General features: G+C 35.9%; 1 long non-coding RNA gene across 1 annotated transcript; it reads left to right on the top strand.

Annotated features, from left to right (window-relative positions):
- The first annotated feature begins 372 nt into the window (after positions 1-372).
- Positions 373-7,291, top strand: LOC132072817 (uncharacterized). Its single transcript, XR_009418401.1, has 4 exons — positions 373-724; positions 850-896; positions 4,512-4,633; positions 6,857-7,291. It is a non-coding gene; the product is annotated as an uncharacterized LOC132072817 (long non-coding RNA).
- Positions 7,292-14,422: the final 7,131 nt, after the last annotated feature.

Genomic DNA, 14,422 nt, shown 5'->3' with positions numbered 1-14,422 from the left:
AACCACAGCTAAAAATAGAATAATTTAATCTTGGAGTTATAATAACCATTCACAGGAAAAAAAAAAAGTTGGAGGATGGAGGAGAATCCTGTGAGGTGGTCTTGCCTCATAGCAGAGCCAACTGAAAAGTCAGAACAGCTTGTTCAGGGCATTTGCCAGTGGAGTTCTGATCATCTCCAAGGATAAATATTCCTTAATGTCTCTGGACAATCTGGTTCAGTATTTTATCCCTCTGCTGTGATCTTTTTCCACCTAATACCTACTCAGAATTTTCTTTTTTGCAATTGTTGTCTACTGCTTGAAAAATCAATATTTGTGTGCTTCTGACTAGGAGCTGATTCTATCATCCCTGTAACCTCCCACCAGGTAACCAAAGAGACCAAGAAGATCCCCTCTTAACCTTTTTCACTTAAGCCAGCTCCCCTAGCACCTTCTTACTCCTTACGTGGCCCAGTCCCTTTTATCATCTTGCTTACCTTCTGAAGGACTGTCTCCAGGATGTGGTTTATTTTTTCTTTCATTGAAGAGACAAAAAACAAATGCAGTGCTCCGGGCATGGCCTTCCAAGCTGCACAATAGAGAAGAAAAGCCACATCTCTTGAAGATCTGTCTGCACTCTTGTTAATAGAGCCCCACATGGCTTCATCCTCATTGTCACAGGTTGCGCTGCCAGCTTGAGATCTCTTGAAAATAAGCACTGCATTCCAATACTAACTGGGAATAGGTGAGAGCCCTGGCTTCTTAAGTGACTTATGCTGTCCAAGCAGAGAAGAGATACTTCAGACATCCAGGGATCTTTATATATAAAATTCACAGCTCTCCATGTTCCTTTATGCTTAATGTGTGCAGGATCACGAGAGGAGATAAGATGAATAATGCAGAGATGCCAATCTAGGGTAAGTTAGTCTCAGCTTTTGAATAATCTTTAATAGAAGTTACATAACTAATCCTTTTCCACTTCTTCACATATGAAGCAAACCTGTAACATTACTTATTTCACATCTCAGACACGTTTTGCAGTAATGCAGACACATTTTTGTGGTAACGATGTGGCTGTGAACCAAGTGTTTGCATGGGGCCCATTGGCACCATGCAGACAAAGCTTGTTGCCTCTAAGGAGAGAGTGACAATTGTGCTGCTTTTCTAATTATGCAGTATCTCACTTGCCACCCTGACAAAAATTGTAGTTGTAGCACATTATGTTACATTTTCTAACTCACAGACAGCTTATCTAATTGAGCTAGCTTGCTGGAAATTCCACAAAGAAAAAAGCCCAACAAGCACCTACTCAAATATTATAAACTCCTGTTGTGTCATTGCTTAATTAGGTCAATATAATTATATTAAAAATCAAACATAGTCTTTTGTTCCTCCACTAAAATTGACCCTTACTGTGAAAGGAAGCATTAGATAAACAGAATTTTAGATATTTTTTTTAGTCATTCTGTTCCAGGTCATTTGAAACACCTCTTTCTTGAAATGTCACTATAAAACCTTTATTTTCATTTCAATGTCATAGAAACAAATTACATGTAATATCTTTCCTGTCCCTTTCCTTCTCGGTGCTCTCAACAAAACCAGACATAAAATCCCAGATAAATACTGGGGAGAAAGGAGCAACTTCCTCATCAGAATCATAGAATGGCCTGGGTCAGAAGGGGTCTTAATCATCTACTTCCAACTCCTCAGCATGGTCAGGGACACCTTGCACAGCCCTGGGTGCCCAAAGCCCATCCAGCCTGGCCCTGGGCCCTGCTGGGGATGGGACAGACAGACAGCCAGGGAGGTTGGGTATGGGTTAGGAGGTGCATGGAGATTTGCAAGAGTGAGTGCACAATGACCTGGCACACCTGGTCTGACCCTCTCTGGGGCCAAAGGCTGGACTGGATGACTTCCTGAGGTATCTCGCAACTCGCATTACTCCATGAAACTGCAGGCAAATTTAGAATGGTGAAATGTAAAAGGAAGTAAAGATGGGGATTAATCAAGCCTGTTCCTGAACTCCTGAATTCAGTTGGACCATATATCAACCCAACACCCATTAATTTTATACTCCAAATAAATATACTTTTTTTTATACTAAATTAATTTTATACTCCAATTAGAAAATTGAAAAGCTTCAAGCAATCTAACTTTAGGGATATTTGTTTGGAGATTTCGATTCAGTTTATACCTGAGTATATCTATTGACAATTCTGGAATTATTTTCTAGTGTTATCCTATCAGCCCATAAAGCTTAAAAAGTGGCCTCTTTTCTAAAACAGCAACAAAGGGAAACACTTGAAAAATATTAGAAATTTATGAGTCAATGTCTAACAAGTTGGAAAGACAGTGTTCTGAGCATCCTAAGCATATGGGACTTTTTAATTCAGTGTAACCTAACAATAGATTAATTGGAGGATGATTCCTTCCTCTTGCACATGGCCAAGGACAGCAACTAATTAAAACTCATTTGTTATAAAAGATTTATAGTTATGGAAATTAAACTGACTACATCAAGATTTTTTAAGAGATTGAATTTTCCTATGTGTAAGGGGATTAATAATATAAGAAATTGAATTCACTATAAAATGCAGTGCTTTTGAATACATGCAACATTACTGAAATAGAAGGGAAGTGTTTTAATGAGGAGAATTAAATTTGACATTAATAGCAGGAACAAATATGTGTGCAATTTTACTACTGATATAGTTTTTGAGTTTTACAATGCCTCACTGTGCAATGCACACAGATATAGCTAATTCTTTCTATAATGGTAAAAAAATCCCTTTTCAGGAAATATCCTAATAGTTTATGATTTTATATATCACAAAAGCATTTATGTTCTCTATTCTCTCACTGATTCAGATCCTGTGCAACAGTTAAATTATTATTCTTTCCTTGACAGTGAGATCTGTAAGTGTCCAGCTGAAGGTTTGGTTAACCTGATTGCAACTAGTTTTGAACTTATTTGTAACATTAGAGATGTTGATTAAGATTCTAATGGAATGAGTATTAAGGTGTGTTCCCTAAAGCATTCAGCAGCTGGGACAGACAAATTGGATCCCTGAAGAGCTAAACAGTATCCTAGTGTCACAGCTTAGATTAAAATTCTATGCCCAGTTATTTTTCTCTTAAATCACTTAATTTCAATGTACCTTTCATAGATTTAGTTGGAAATCAGCTGCAAATGCTAAAAACACCAACACCAAAACAACTCACTTGAAAGAATAAACATAGGTGTGTTTAATAGATTCTGTTGCTAACAATGTTGATTCAGAAGCATATGAACCTTATAGAATAGCTTTGTCTTTCACATGGATGCTTTGTGATTATGCTGACATTTTTCCTTTCATCGCTGTTAGGCTGCCCACAGTGTCACTACATGCAATTCAGTGATAATCATTAGTTTTACACAGCTTTAGATACCTCAGGATTATATTCCTAAAGCAACACCCACTTCATTAAAAGTATTATTGCATATGTGAATAGTAACATAGAAATGAAAAGAGAAAGGCTGCCTCAGGAAGTTAATTTTTTCTTCTGCTATTAAGACTTGCCACAAATCTTGATGAGAAGCAAGAATAGAATATCAAGTACAAACTGAATACTTATAAAACATGTTTGGAGCATAATCCTGTACTTGAATACTGTCCTCAGTACCAAATCATAGAAGTACAGAATATGTCTAATTAAAACCTACTGTAGTTAAAAAGATTATCAGTATATTTTCATATATTTAAACAGGTCTAGAGCTTTTAAGCATCAGAAATACACAATAGAGAAATAGCAAAAAAATTAAGCAAAATAATTTCTGTTTTAACCACATATGAACATCATCCTGTGACAATTTTTGCACCTTAAAAATATGCCGAAATTGCCATCTTCATTTATTATTAACTCTACTGGAAATAAAAGCTCCTGGTTGCTACAGGACAGAATGGCACAGTGTTTAGCTACAACCACACTATGCTAGAAGGAAAAAATGCAGCACCACAGTAGCTAAAAAATGAGATTTTGTCTGAGTTCACATACCCTCCAAGCTAAAATGTGGTTTGATGTCTCCTGGTCAACTCATGTACTGGGGATTAAATTAATTAAGAGTTGCCCTAGTCTATTAAGGCTCCCTGTAGACTAATTATTAAAATGCCTTGGACCATTACAAACCTGCAGCAAAAGAAAGTCATAAAAGGGTTGCTTATATTATGAGAACTCCAATACCCAGTAGATTATCTTTTTGCACTAAAGAGATTCTACAATACTGCCTTCCCCTTTCTTTTTCTGCCATGTAAGGAACAGAAAAATGTACCAATAGGAAATCTGCGTATTCATTAGTGTTTCTTTTTTGTATATGCATATGCTTTTATCAGTTTTCAAATTGTTTATAGATGGAAAAAGTCTGCTTTCTAATTTCTGATTTTTGTTTTCTTTTCCTACATTGAGTTACCATATATATAATGATTAGGGATTTTAAAAACTCCAATTATTAATTAAAAAAAATGTATAAAATAACTAAACAGAATTTCTTACAGAAGTGCTGAAGCTGTCTACAAGGTCACTACTTAGAAACAGCAGGACATTTTCCCATAAAGTACAACTACCCATTTTTTTCTGTTCTGCCTTTTAAGAAATCAGAAAAACACAAGGGCTCTAGGTAAGTGAATCTCTTCTCCCAACCCAATTTTACACTTATGTAGCTCTGCTCATTATTGCATTATCAAAACCATGGTGCAAAGAAAACAATGAGACCAATGAAGTGATAGAAGTGAGCACATATACTAGATTCTTAAAATATAATTTTTTACTTTTAATTTCCTCTTAATTCTTAACTAAGCTGCGACTAAATTCTTAACTACCCACCGTAGATGCATTACAACTCTGACAATTGATTTTCCCTGAAGGTGCTTACTGTATCTGCCTGCCAACCACCTGAGTTCATCAGATAGCTCAGGACAAGCATCCAGGGCAACCTTGTGTGTTTATCCAAATCCACTTTTGGATATCACCCAAAATTACTAGCCATAGATGATACATCTGGTGAGGCCACTCAGTATGAAAGAAAGTTGAGGGAGCAATCTGGAGTCTTTCATGGACAGAATACACATTTTCAAGTATATTACCAGAACAGAGAAATGTGAGGTCATATGGAGGAAGTAAAAAACCACTGTTCAGTAAAACTGAGTTATTCCTGTGCTTTGCTGTTGTGCAGTGTGATTTAACAGTTCTGTTTCCTTGATGAATATGGACCATTTAAGACTGCACCATACTGGTGAGAATGTTATCTCTCTCACATACACACATGGTGAACAAGCCTGACTATTTGATTCCAGACACACAGAAAGAGTCTTCTGTGTTTAAAATATAAATTAATCTTCTGATCTTTCTAAAATATTATCTTATATTTTAATTATTAATCATTTTTATTAATCATAAATTATGTATTGAAAGATAGTTTTACAGTTTTAAATAGATTTTTTTGCGAAAATAACCCTCTTACCTTTGTTTATGGATTTAAATAGGTTTGCAGTGGAGAAATATTTTGCAGTAGTTTATTATATCAATGGAGGAGACAAAAGCTGCAATAGTGCAGCTGAATGATATGTCTAAATTTAGCACTTATTTAGTCTATATACAAAGTTGTTTCTTATTAAAACTATTTCCTTCAGGTTTAAAATTGTTGAAAGACCCACATAAGGAAATTCATATAATTGATCTGTGGAGTTTTATAAATGCAGACCAAATGCTGAGCAATCCAGTCCAAAAGCATGGCTACTTGATCAAATCACACAAAGCCACAACAGCTCTAAAGAGAGAAAAAACTGACTCAATAGGAGAAGCAGAGGAAAGCAACAAAGACCACTTGCCCACTGTTTGTGATAGCAGTCTATTTCAGTATTTAAACTGGTATGAAATCCCTGGTTTTAAAACTTTCCCTTTTCAGAGCAAGCTGTACCTCTCAATCCAGTGATCTAATTGGTTACCATAGGAACAGCTGGAGACTTTCAGGTTTTGAAAGTTGAACCTCTAATAGTTTCTATACATGCCTCCAGGTCTAGCCTGATCCTGTAAAGGAATACTTAGGATTTTTAGACCTCCTCTGAAACCCTGTAAAGCTACCTATATGCCTAGTAATTAATATAGAAAGAGATGTGGCAGAAAAACCTAGTGATTGATTACAGGAGGAAGGCTATCTAGTTAAATGAAAGACTGTGGTGGATCAGCAAAGCAAATGAACACAAAAAAAATGCCCTGGGATAGACTAGGAAGAACCTGCAACCTCCTAAGCATAATAATTGGAGATTCTTCTGTTTTCTTAATTTCTACTAATTTTTTTATATTTCTTAGAATGTTTTAGCTCTACTTCAGTGGCACAATATTTGTGTTAGGATAACTATACGTAATCTGTTGTATTCACTGGAAGCCATTGCAGTTTTTTACACTTAACGCTTTTGAAATCTTGGGAGAAAAAGCACATAAAAATCATAAAAACACAAGTGTTCAATCCTCTTCCAAGAATTACTCCAAGCTTTAGGAAACTGTTGTATTTAAGATTAATGGATTTTTCACCCTGCTAAGGTATCCAAGCAGTCTTTGCTGCCCTGGCTGGCGTCTTTTGAGAGAAAGAAAGGCTGCTCCATCAGCCTTTGCAAACACCAGACCAAGACTTAATATTGCTCAGCTGGCACCATCCACTCTCTCTGTTAACACAGATAACTTGACCCAAGTCATCATTTTTGCACTAGCTCAACTACCATTGCTTTCTTTAACATTTTATAACCTTCTATGCAGGTTTTTTCTCTCCGGAATCCTGCTGCACCAATTAATGCCGTTTTAACAATCCTCACTCTGTAATCTTACCTTTCTTATATCTCTGCAGACTTTCTCACCGTTCTTCCTGTGTGAATCAAGGCTGTGTCTTATTTGAGTTGATCCTTGGAGTCTTGGGTCCCCAGCCACTAAAAGAGGGAGAAGTGGGAAGCTTAGGACAGGTAGTTGTAACGCTCCTTTCCAAATTTTTTATTAAGTTGATGATGGAATGCATAAGTAAGGAAAAAAAGGAGAAGTAATTTCCCTTGGAGTGAGCAGATGTAATATGTCAGGGTCCACTGCTATCTGCAGAAGTGCTTGTCCCCTTAGGCTAGAAGCAATTGTTAACAAAAGGGCAATGTTCTCAAGAGGAACATGGGACAGAATGTTATGAGAAAGTAAGAAGGCTGAAAATCAACAAGGATAAAAAAGAAAGTCAAACTAGTCTTTATTTTTGTAGTTATTTGAGGGTTATATGTAGATTTTAGGAATCTAAAATATTAAAGAAATAAACAAATAAGCCAAACTTAAAAAACAAAGTGCTAATGATTTATGTCAACATATCCTGAGACAGATAAACACCATAGTTTTGTGTGACTGCTTATCTATTATTCTGTTTATTCTTATTAAAAACTGATGCTTTGTGTGTTTGTGTTCTGTATGTGAGTCCAGGATAAAACTAGAGAGGTAGATTTGAAAAGATGTGAAATACTAAAATATTCTTTTTTAACTGTTTTTTTAAAATATTCAATATGTGAAAAATAAAATCATATGTCAGGAGTTATAAGCTATGATTAGTTTCCCTAGAGGAATTCTTGATTTTTTAGCTCAAGACTGAGTACTCTGTTACCCACATTGCCCTATGTTTCCATTTCTTTTTTCTACTGTGGCCAACACAGTCAGCACAAATAGCATTTCACATCCATGGTCAAATCTTTACAAGCAGCATCTTCTTGCCTTACTGAAACGCAAAATCTCTCTTGGACATATTGTTCAACTCAGTTTGAGTTTCTAATTGTTCAAATCATTTCAGAGGGACCTTCAAGCGATGAAACCATTTTAAAGACATGGTAGGGCTTCACAGAGAAATTCCTGAATGGTAATGTTAACTTCTACAAGAGAATTACTGAGGTCTAACATTGCTCTTTTTCTCGTATTAGATAGGTCCTTAAACTTTTATATGTTATTTCCAATATCTATTAAAATCTGACTAATCCCTATCTGTAGAGAAATTATAACATTTTGAGGTTTAGTTCATCTGTAACAGATTTGTTCTTCAGTTTTAAGACCCACAGTTTTGGGTAGTTTAGGCAATCATTATAGATGTACGAGCATGTTATTCTTTTCTGGACACATAAGCATACAAGAAAAACTAAGGGTACTTCTCAGGGTAATAATGGATCCATTTCTCATGGATCAAAGCAGCAGCTTTTAAAGCAGCTATTGCTCTTTAATTCCTGCTATAAACTCCTACCTACTGCTGCTACTTTTCCAATCAGCTAATACAGTGAGAATCTCAATGAAAAAAATGTATTTCATGATATTTTCTCGCAAAGTGATTCTTGATACAATTTCTGATAGAAGACAGGATCACTGGGGACTGTATAATATTAGCACAGTGAGCATCTTTAGTAGTAACTTTGTAAACTTTTTCATTGCTTTTTTTTTGCATTCTGACAGCTCTCAGCAGTAACATCTAAGAAGTTTTGAAAATATAAGCAAAAAAAAATTACAAGCAAAGGCACCAAAGAAATAGTTTTTTGTATGATTTTAGCTAATACAAAGTCAGTTAAAGCCATTTCCTTTAGAGAGAGATTGAGCACTTAAATCCAATAGTGAAATCATGACATGGTATCCATGAGAGGGACTGAACTTTTTCCATGCTGTTGACATTTTTACTTTGATTTACATCAGAAAATCCACTAGTTTTGTCCTTTAATAAATTCTTTCTAGTGAACTACTTTGATACCAACTGCAAGTTGCAAAATAAATTGTAAAGTAGTTGTAGCCTTGTTTAGCAAAAATTTTATTCTAATTAGAGTTGTCTATCCATCACCTCTGTCTCGCAGTTTCTTCTCTTTGTTCTGAGCCCTACATGAGATCCACAGGATAAAAAATGGGTAATTTTTAAGTCAAAGATGTGGATGATTTTTTGACATTATTTATATTTTGCTGAACACAGCTCTGATTCATGTCTGAATACATCCTAATACAATTGCATGCTAATACACACCTCATCCTTCTTACTGCAACTAAATTTGGAATGTCTCTGAAGAAACATCTCCTGAGGATGGTCTTTTGCCCAGATCTCATCCTCATTCCCATTCAGTCACACAGAAATTCTTCCACATTAAAGAGAATGAAGAAGGAAAACAAAATCAACATTCTTCAGGAAAACTCTTCTTCTTTTTCTTGACACAAAAGAGATTAGATTTATCCTTTTTAGGGATTGTTTCAAAAGGTGTCTAAAGCCCACCTTTGAACTTTGAAAAAAAAGTTTGAAATAGGAACTTCAACAGAATTTTTGAAGGGGAGCAAAAATCTTACTGTTAGAAATAAAGTTCTACATTTTTCTCTAAAAGCTGTCAGCACTCAGTGGATTAAACACCACTCCTGCCAGGAAGAAGATGGGCAATGAAAATTGTCATTGAGTTTCTCATTGACTTAATTTGTTGACTTTGTTGGCATAGGGGAGATAGGCAGCTGAGAAAGTGAAAATAATAACGCGGTAAACACTTGTTATCATTTTATCAATGATCTGAATTCAATATATTTCTCAAAAATATACAGATTTTAATATATAGAAATATGTATATTGCTTATACATGTCTATACGCAGAAGGACCATCAGTTGAGGTAAAATTCTAACAAGTTTATCTAAAGCAGTGGCTGGTGAGACCTTTGTCTCATAACTTGATGCTGAGTCTCTAGTCATAGCTACACATCTGGAATCTCTCTCTAGGCAGCAAAGACACAGAGGCAGCTCTGGAAGTGAAGTCATTCAACCTACCTTAAACCTGTCTCCACATGGAGCCAAGTGCAATGTATTTATCTCTCTCCTCTGGTGATGAGATCTCAATGATTAGCCTACTCTAGTTATCCAAATTCTTTTTTGTCACCTTTCAGTAAGATGAATCCTATTGTCAGTATAAGTGCAATAACTGTACATTCACTGCATGTATCTGAGGCAGATATACTTTTATCTTCAACAAGTACCTCCATCTCTCCATTAATGTTGAAGGATCTGCCATGTTTTACTTAGAGATAACTTTCAGTTCAACTAGGTAATTTTTACCACTGATAACAAACCACGAAACAATCTCAACAAAAATCTGATTTTGCAGCTGACATTGCTCCTTTGACTAACTTTATCGTTGTATTCAAATTAAGAAGAACAATTTAAATTAAAGATATAAGTCTGAGTGTTTAAGGGTTGATTCAAGTCCATATCTTGCTAGTATTTTTTAATAAATAATATTTCCTAAAAAAAAATTATCCGTTTTTCTCTGCCTGTTTTGTCCAGTGTTACCTGGGTTTTTGTTTGCATTATTGGTTCGTTTTATTAATTAGAATTTGGGTAGAATAAAGCCAGTTTTGAGTGTAGAGGATTGTATGGCATCTCTTTTCATAACTAGACTGTACCTGCTGTCTAGAAAAGGGTTAGCGATGCTGGTAAATCACTTTCACAATAGTTGTGCTGTTATTAGTTGAAAACTGAGTAAAATTTTTTGTCTGTGATGGCTTTACTCAATTTGATTGAGTGCAGGATTACAAATACAGACTTTATTCATGTCAAAATGCATTATGCTTTGATTCAAATGGAGCCTAATTCTCCATGAAAGACTTGGATCTTGACATGAGACAAATGATTTTTCTCACTGTAAAATAAATTCTATTCTAAAGCACTATGAAATCTAAATAAACGAGCAAGCAAACAAACAAAAATTCCAATTTCTTTTCCTATTACTTTGGCTAAGCAATAATAGCTAGAGCTGTATTTTTTCTGTATGGACCAACCTTCTTTCTGATCATAACCTCACCAATGTTGCACCAATGGCACTACCAGAACATCAATATTTAAGTACTTACATATAAACAATAAAGCGTTTGGTCCATGGCACAAAAGAAATAAAACATACAGGCTTTTATTTCTAAAGAAATAGCTTTGGCTCTTCAGGAGTGAGTCCTGAGAAAATATTCTGTGCACAATGGTTATTTAATCCGACTATAATTTGTGCTTAAGATTAGTTCTGCCTCTGAAACAAGCTGGTCATATAAAAATATTTTATCTTTTATAATTAATCATCATAGCGTTAATAAACCCTGTTTACTTACAGCTCCTGGATTAGCTATTGTCATATCTTCTTTCCTAAATGCAGACTTTCTCAAGATATATTAGAAAGAAAAAGACATTAGAAAAACATATATTAGATGTATCTAAAGATACATTTCTAAATTCACATAAAAGCAATGGCATTTCAGAAGTATTTTCTATACAAATGGTTGCCACACCTAAAAGAGTTACTTGGTAAGGAATAGACAAGGAATTTTTTGTTTTTTTAAATGTTCATGGTAATTTTATTTTAACAAGAGCATAACATAAGTGTGATGATGGGACATTTTTCTGTGTGAAAAATTTATTCTGTTTGCATCCATCACCTGCTGACTCTCCCATCACATTTATGGTGCTATTATTGGCAATATGATTTTATGTTCCTGATCTCAGTGTCATTTTTTAATCAAATTTGTTCCTTATGAACCACTCCATACTTGTAGTTAAGATTTTACTACCCCATTTCCAAAATGAAAAAAAAAATATTATCCTGGGTCTCCTAGTGAGGAACTGAAGGTTTTCAGATTCAGGTAGCAATCTAAACCTACATTTCTCTTGTTCCTCCTGTGTAGATTTCTTTTGAAGGACTATCACTGGTCAATGAGATTCTAAAAACAGGCTTTCCCTTATATTCAAGGAGCTGAAAAATAGATTACTAAAATTTATAAAAGTACTTTAAAATGGATGTTAAATTATATTTTTTGAGTTCTCATTATTAAAGAGAATTTTAAATTTTCTGTTACTTATGTTTGAAATCTGAACTTATAAGTGAATTATTTGTGGGATTTTTTGCCGAAAAAAGAATAATAACATATTTTAAAATTTTATCCTCTGTTTTTCAGGAAGACATGAAAAAGATAAAACTTTATTGTTTTAAATTTCTTTATTAAATTTCAGCATTACACTACTTATATAAAATCAAAATATTCTGAGATGAGAGACATTGGATGAAGATTAGTGCCAGGTATGAATCCACAATGCAAACACCATGTTGGACATATTAGAAGAAAGAATACTTGCAATGGGGTCTAAGTAATCCACAGATTTATTTATTCATATAGGTTCTAAAAAAGAATAGCTTCTCTTCAAATCAACATATAAGACCTTAACTGAGTTTTTATCAACTTTAACTTCAATTAATACGTGAACAAAACGTATTGGTTGGTCAGGTCTGTGATTTAGAGAGGGAGCATACAGAGAAGTGCTTATACCATAGTTTTGGTTTGCTTTACTGTTTTTTGCAATATTTTGTTTTCTTGCTGATCACTTTCCTTCTTCCCCCAAGAAGTAGGAAGTGAATGAACAATCACAAGAATCTCTCAGTCTCTATAGACAATTAAAAACAAAATGCCAAATGAATTTTATAGCAAAATATACCTGCTTAGGCTCTGAATTGCAAAAAAAACCCTGCCAAAATGTTTTTGCAGTTGTTTTATTTGTGTAATATGAAAGAACTTCAAAACTTTTTGAACTAAATTTTCCAAGTCATGAATATTGCAAAATGAAAGCAATTTTTTATATTTTTCCTTCTTTTTTTTTACATGAATTGACTGATTGATCAATATCTAGTTTGAAGATTATTTTATAGACCGCATGTGTACTTAACTGCAAGTGTTATGACTTCCCGAGAGAAAACATAAATCTCAAAATGGAGCAGTACAGAGCCAGTTTCTGAAGAAATATAAACCAATCTCTACTCTGCCCTTAATATCCCCACTGAGAGCCATTCTTTATAGGCTGCTTAGCTTGCCTCTTTGCTATAGCTGCATTGTATTTCTGTTTAGTTAGTGCACAATATTTTATTTTCTTAATACAGAAACTAATGAGCAGTAGAGAATGATAAACCTGGACACATGCCAGAGAGACTCTCAGGAGAAATAAAAGAAGTAAAATATCAATAAATACCTCAAACATCATAACCCTGTCTCAGTCTACATTCTTCTCCCCAGAGTATCAAGTCCAAAGTCAGAATGCATACACAGACTGGTTTGAACACTGTGTCTGGTTTATAACCAGGTGTGAAGGGTCACTCCACCTCAAATCCTCAAATTTTCCTCTACTTGGCTACTAAAATATCAACAAGGTATTATTTCTAGGACTCTTGCTTCAATGACAGAAAAGTTAGTTGTTTCTTTTCTGAAGTGTCTTCTACATGTTTGTCATGGTTTGACCCGGAAACAGGATTTCTGGGATGCTGTGGATGGGGCCAATGAGTGCTCAGATTTGAATATTGCCATCTGGCCCAACCACTGGGCATTGGATCCTCCTCTGAGAACACAGGGTGAAAGCAGGGCTCTCCCCTGGCAGTTTCTCTTTGGGTTTCTGGCGGGAAGGAGTTGGGTCTCTCCCCCGGCCCACTTGCTGGCTGGGCGGGGGCAGGGGAAAAGCCATGCGGCCCGGCCCGGGAGAGGTAGGCCTGGCCCCCCTCAAGGGTGGAAGGAAGAAGTAAAGAAATTCCAGGAAGCAATGTGCAGCCTGTTCCCCCCCTTGGAGACAGACAGAGAGAGAGAGAGCAGCCTGTGTTTGTGGCCCTTACCGTGAAATTTAGTAAACATGTGCTGGCAGCAGGCAGCCCGGCTGAGGAGATGGGGGGAGGGTGCAGCCAGGAGTCCAGCCGCCTGGAGGAGTTTTTAACCCTTCTTGAACAATGAAAACTTCACAGAACATTAACCCTTCCTAGACGAGTGATGAAGGTCTGGACCAGAGAGAGAGAGAGTGAGAGATGTTGGAAGAATGGAGAAGATGGAGTGGCATTTTATGCTGGACTCTTTTGTGTAGCCATGGACAGAGCCATGTTTCCGTGTGATACAGAGACTGAGTCCAGGGGGAGAAATGTCCCAGAGCCAAAGAAGATTCAGTGTGGGTACCCCTCAGCCCCAGGGGGTATATAAAATATGGGGGGATAGATGTCCCAAAGGTGAGAAGGTGAGATACTGTGCTTTTCTGGAACTGGACAAAGCATCCTTAAAAAGACAACCCTGGAAGCAGCCCTGATCCCTGTTCGGTGGTGAGGGCACCGGAACAAGGACGGAAGAGGCCACCATGACACACGGAAGGACTCCCTCTCCTCTTGAGGAACTGAAAGTTGAGCATTCTAAAGGGTAGTGCTGGACCCAGAATTGGTGATTTTGGAAGATGTATTGTATTGGGAATTTAGGGGGGAGGAGGAGGAGAGTGTTTTTCTGAGGTTTTCATTTTCCTTGTGTTTTCTTTTTCTTTTATGTGTAGTTTAGTAATTGTTTTTGTAGTTTAGTTAATAAATTTTTTCTTTTTTTCAAGTGAGAGCCTGCTTTGTTTGTTCCT

Source organism: Ammospiza nelsoni, chromosome 4 (genome assembly GCF_027579445.1).
Source record: "Ammospiza nelsoni isolate bAmmNel1 chromosome 4, bAmmNel1.pri, whole genome shotgun sequence".
NCBI classification, from domain to species: Eukaryota; Metazoa; Chordata; class Aves; order Passeriformes; family Passerellidae; genus Ammospiza; species Ammospiza nelsoni.
The sequence above is the reverse complement of the archived record's forward strand: the minus strand, read 5'-3'. Positions and strand labels throughout refer to the sequence as shown.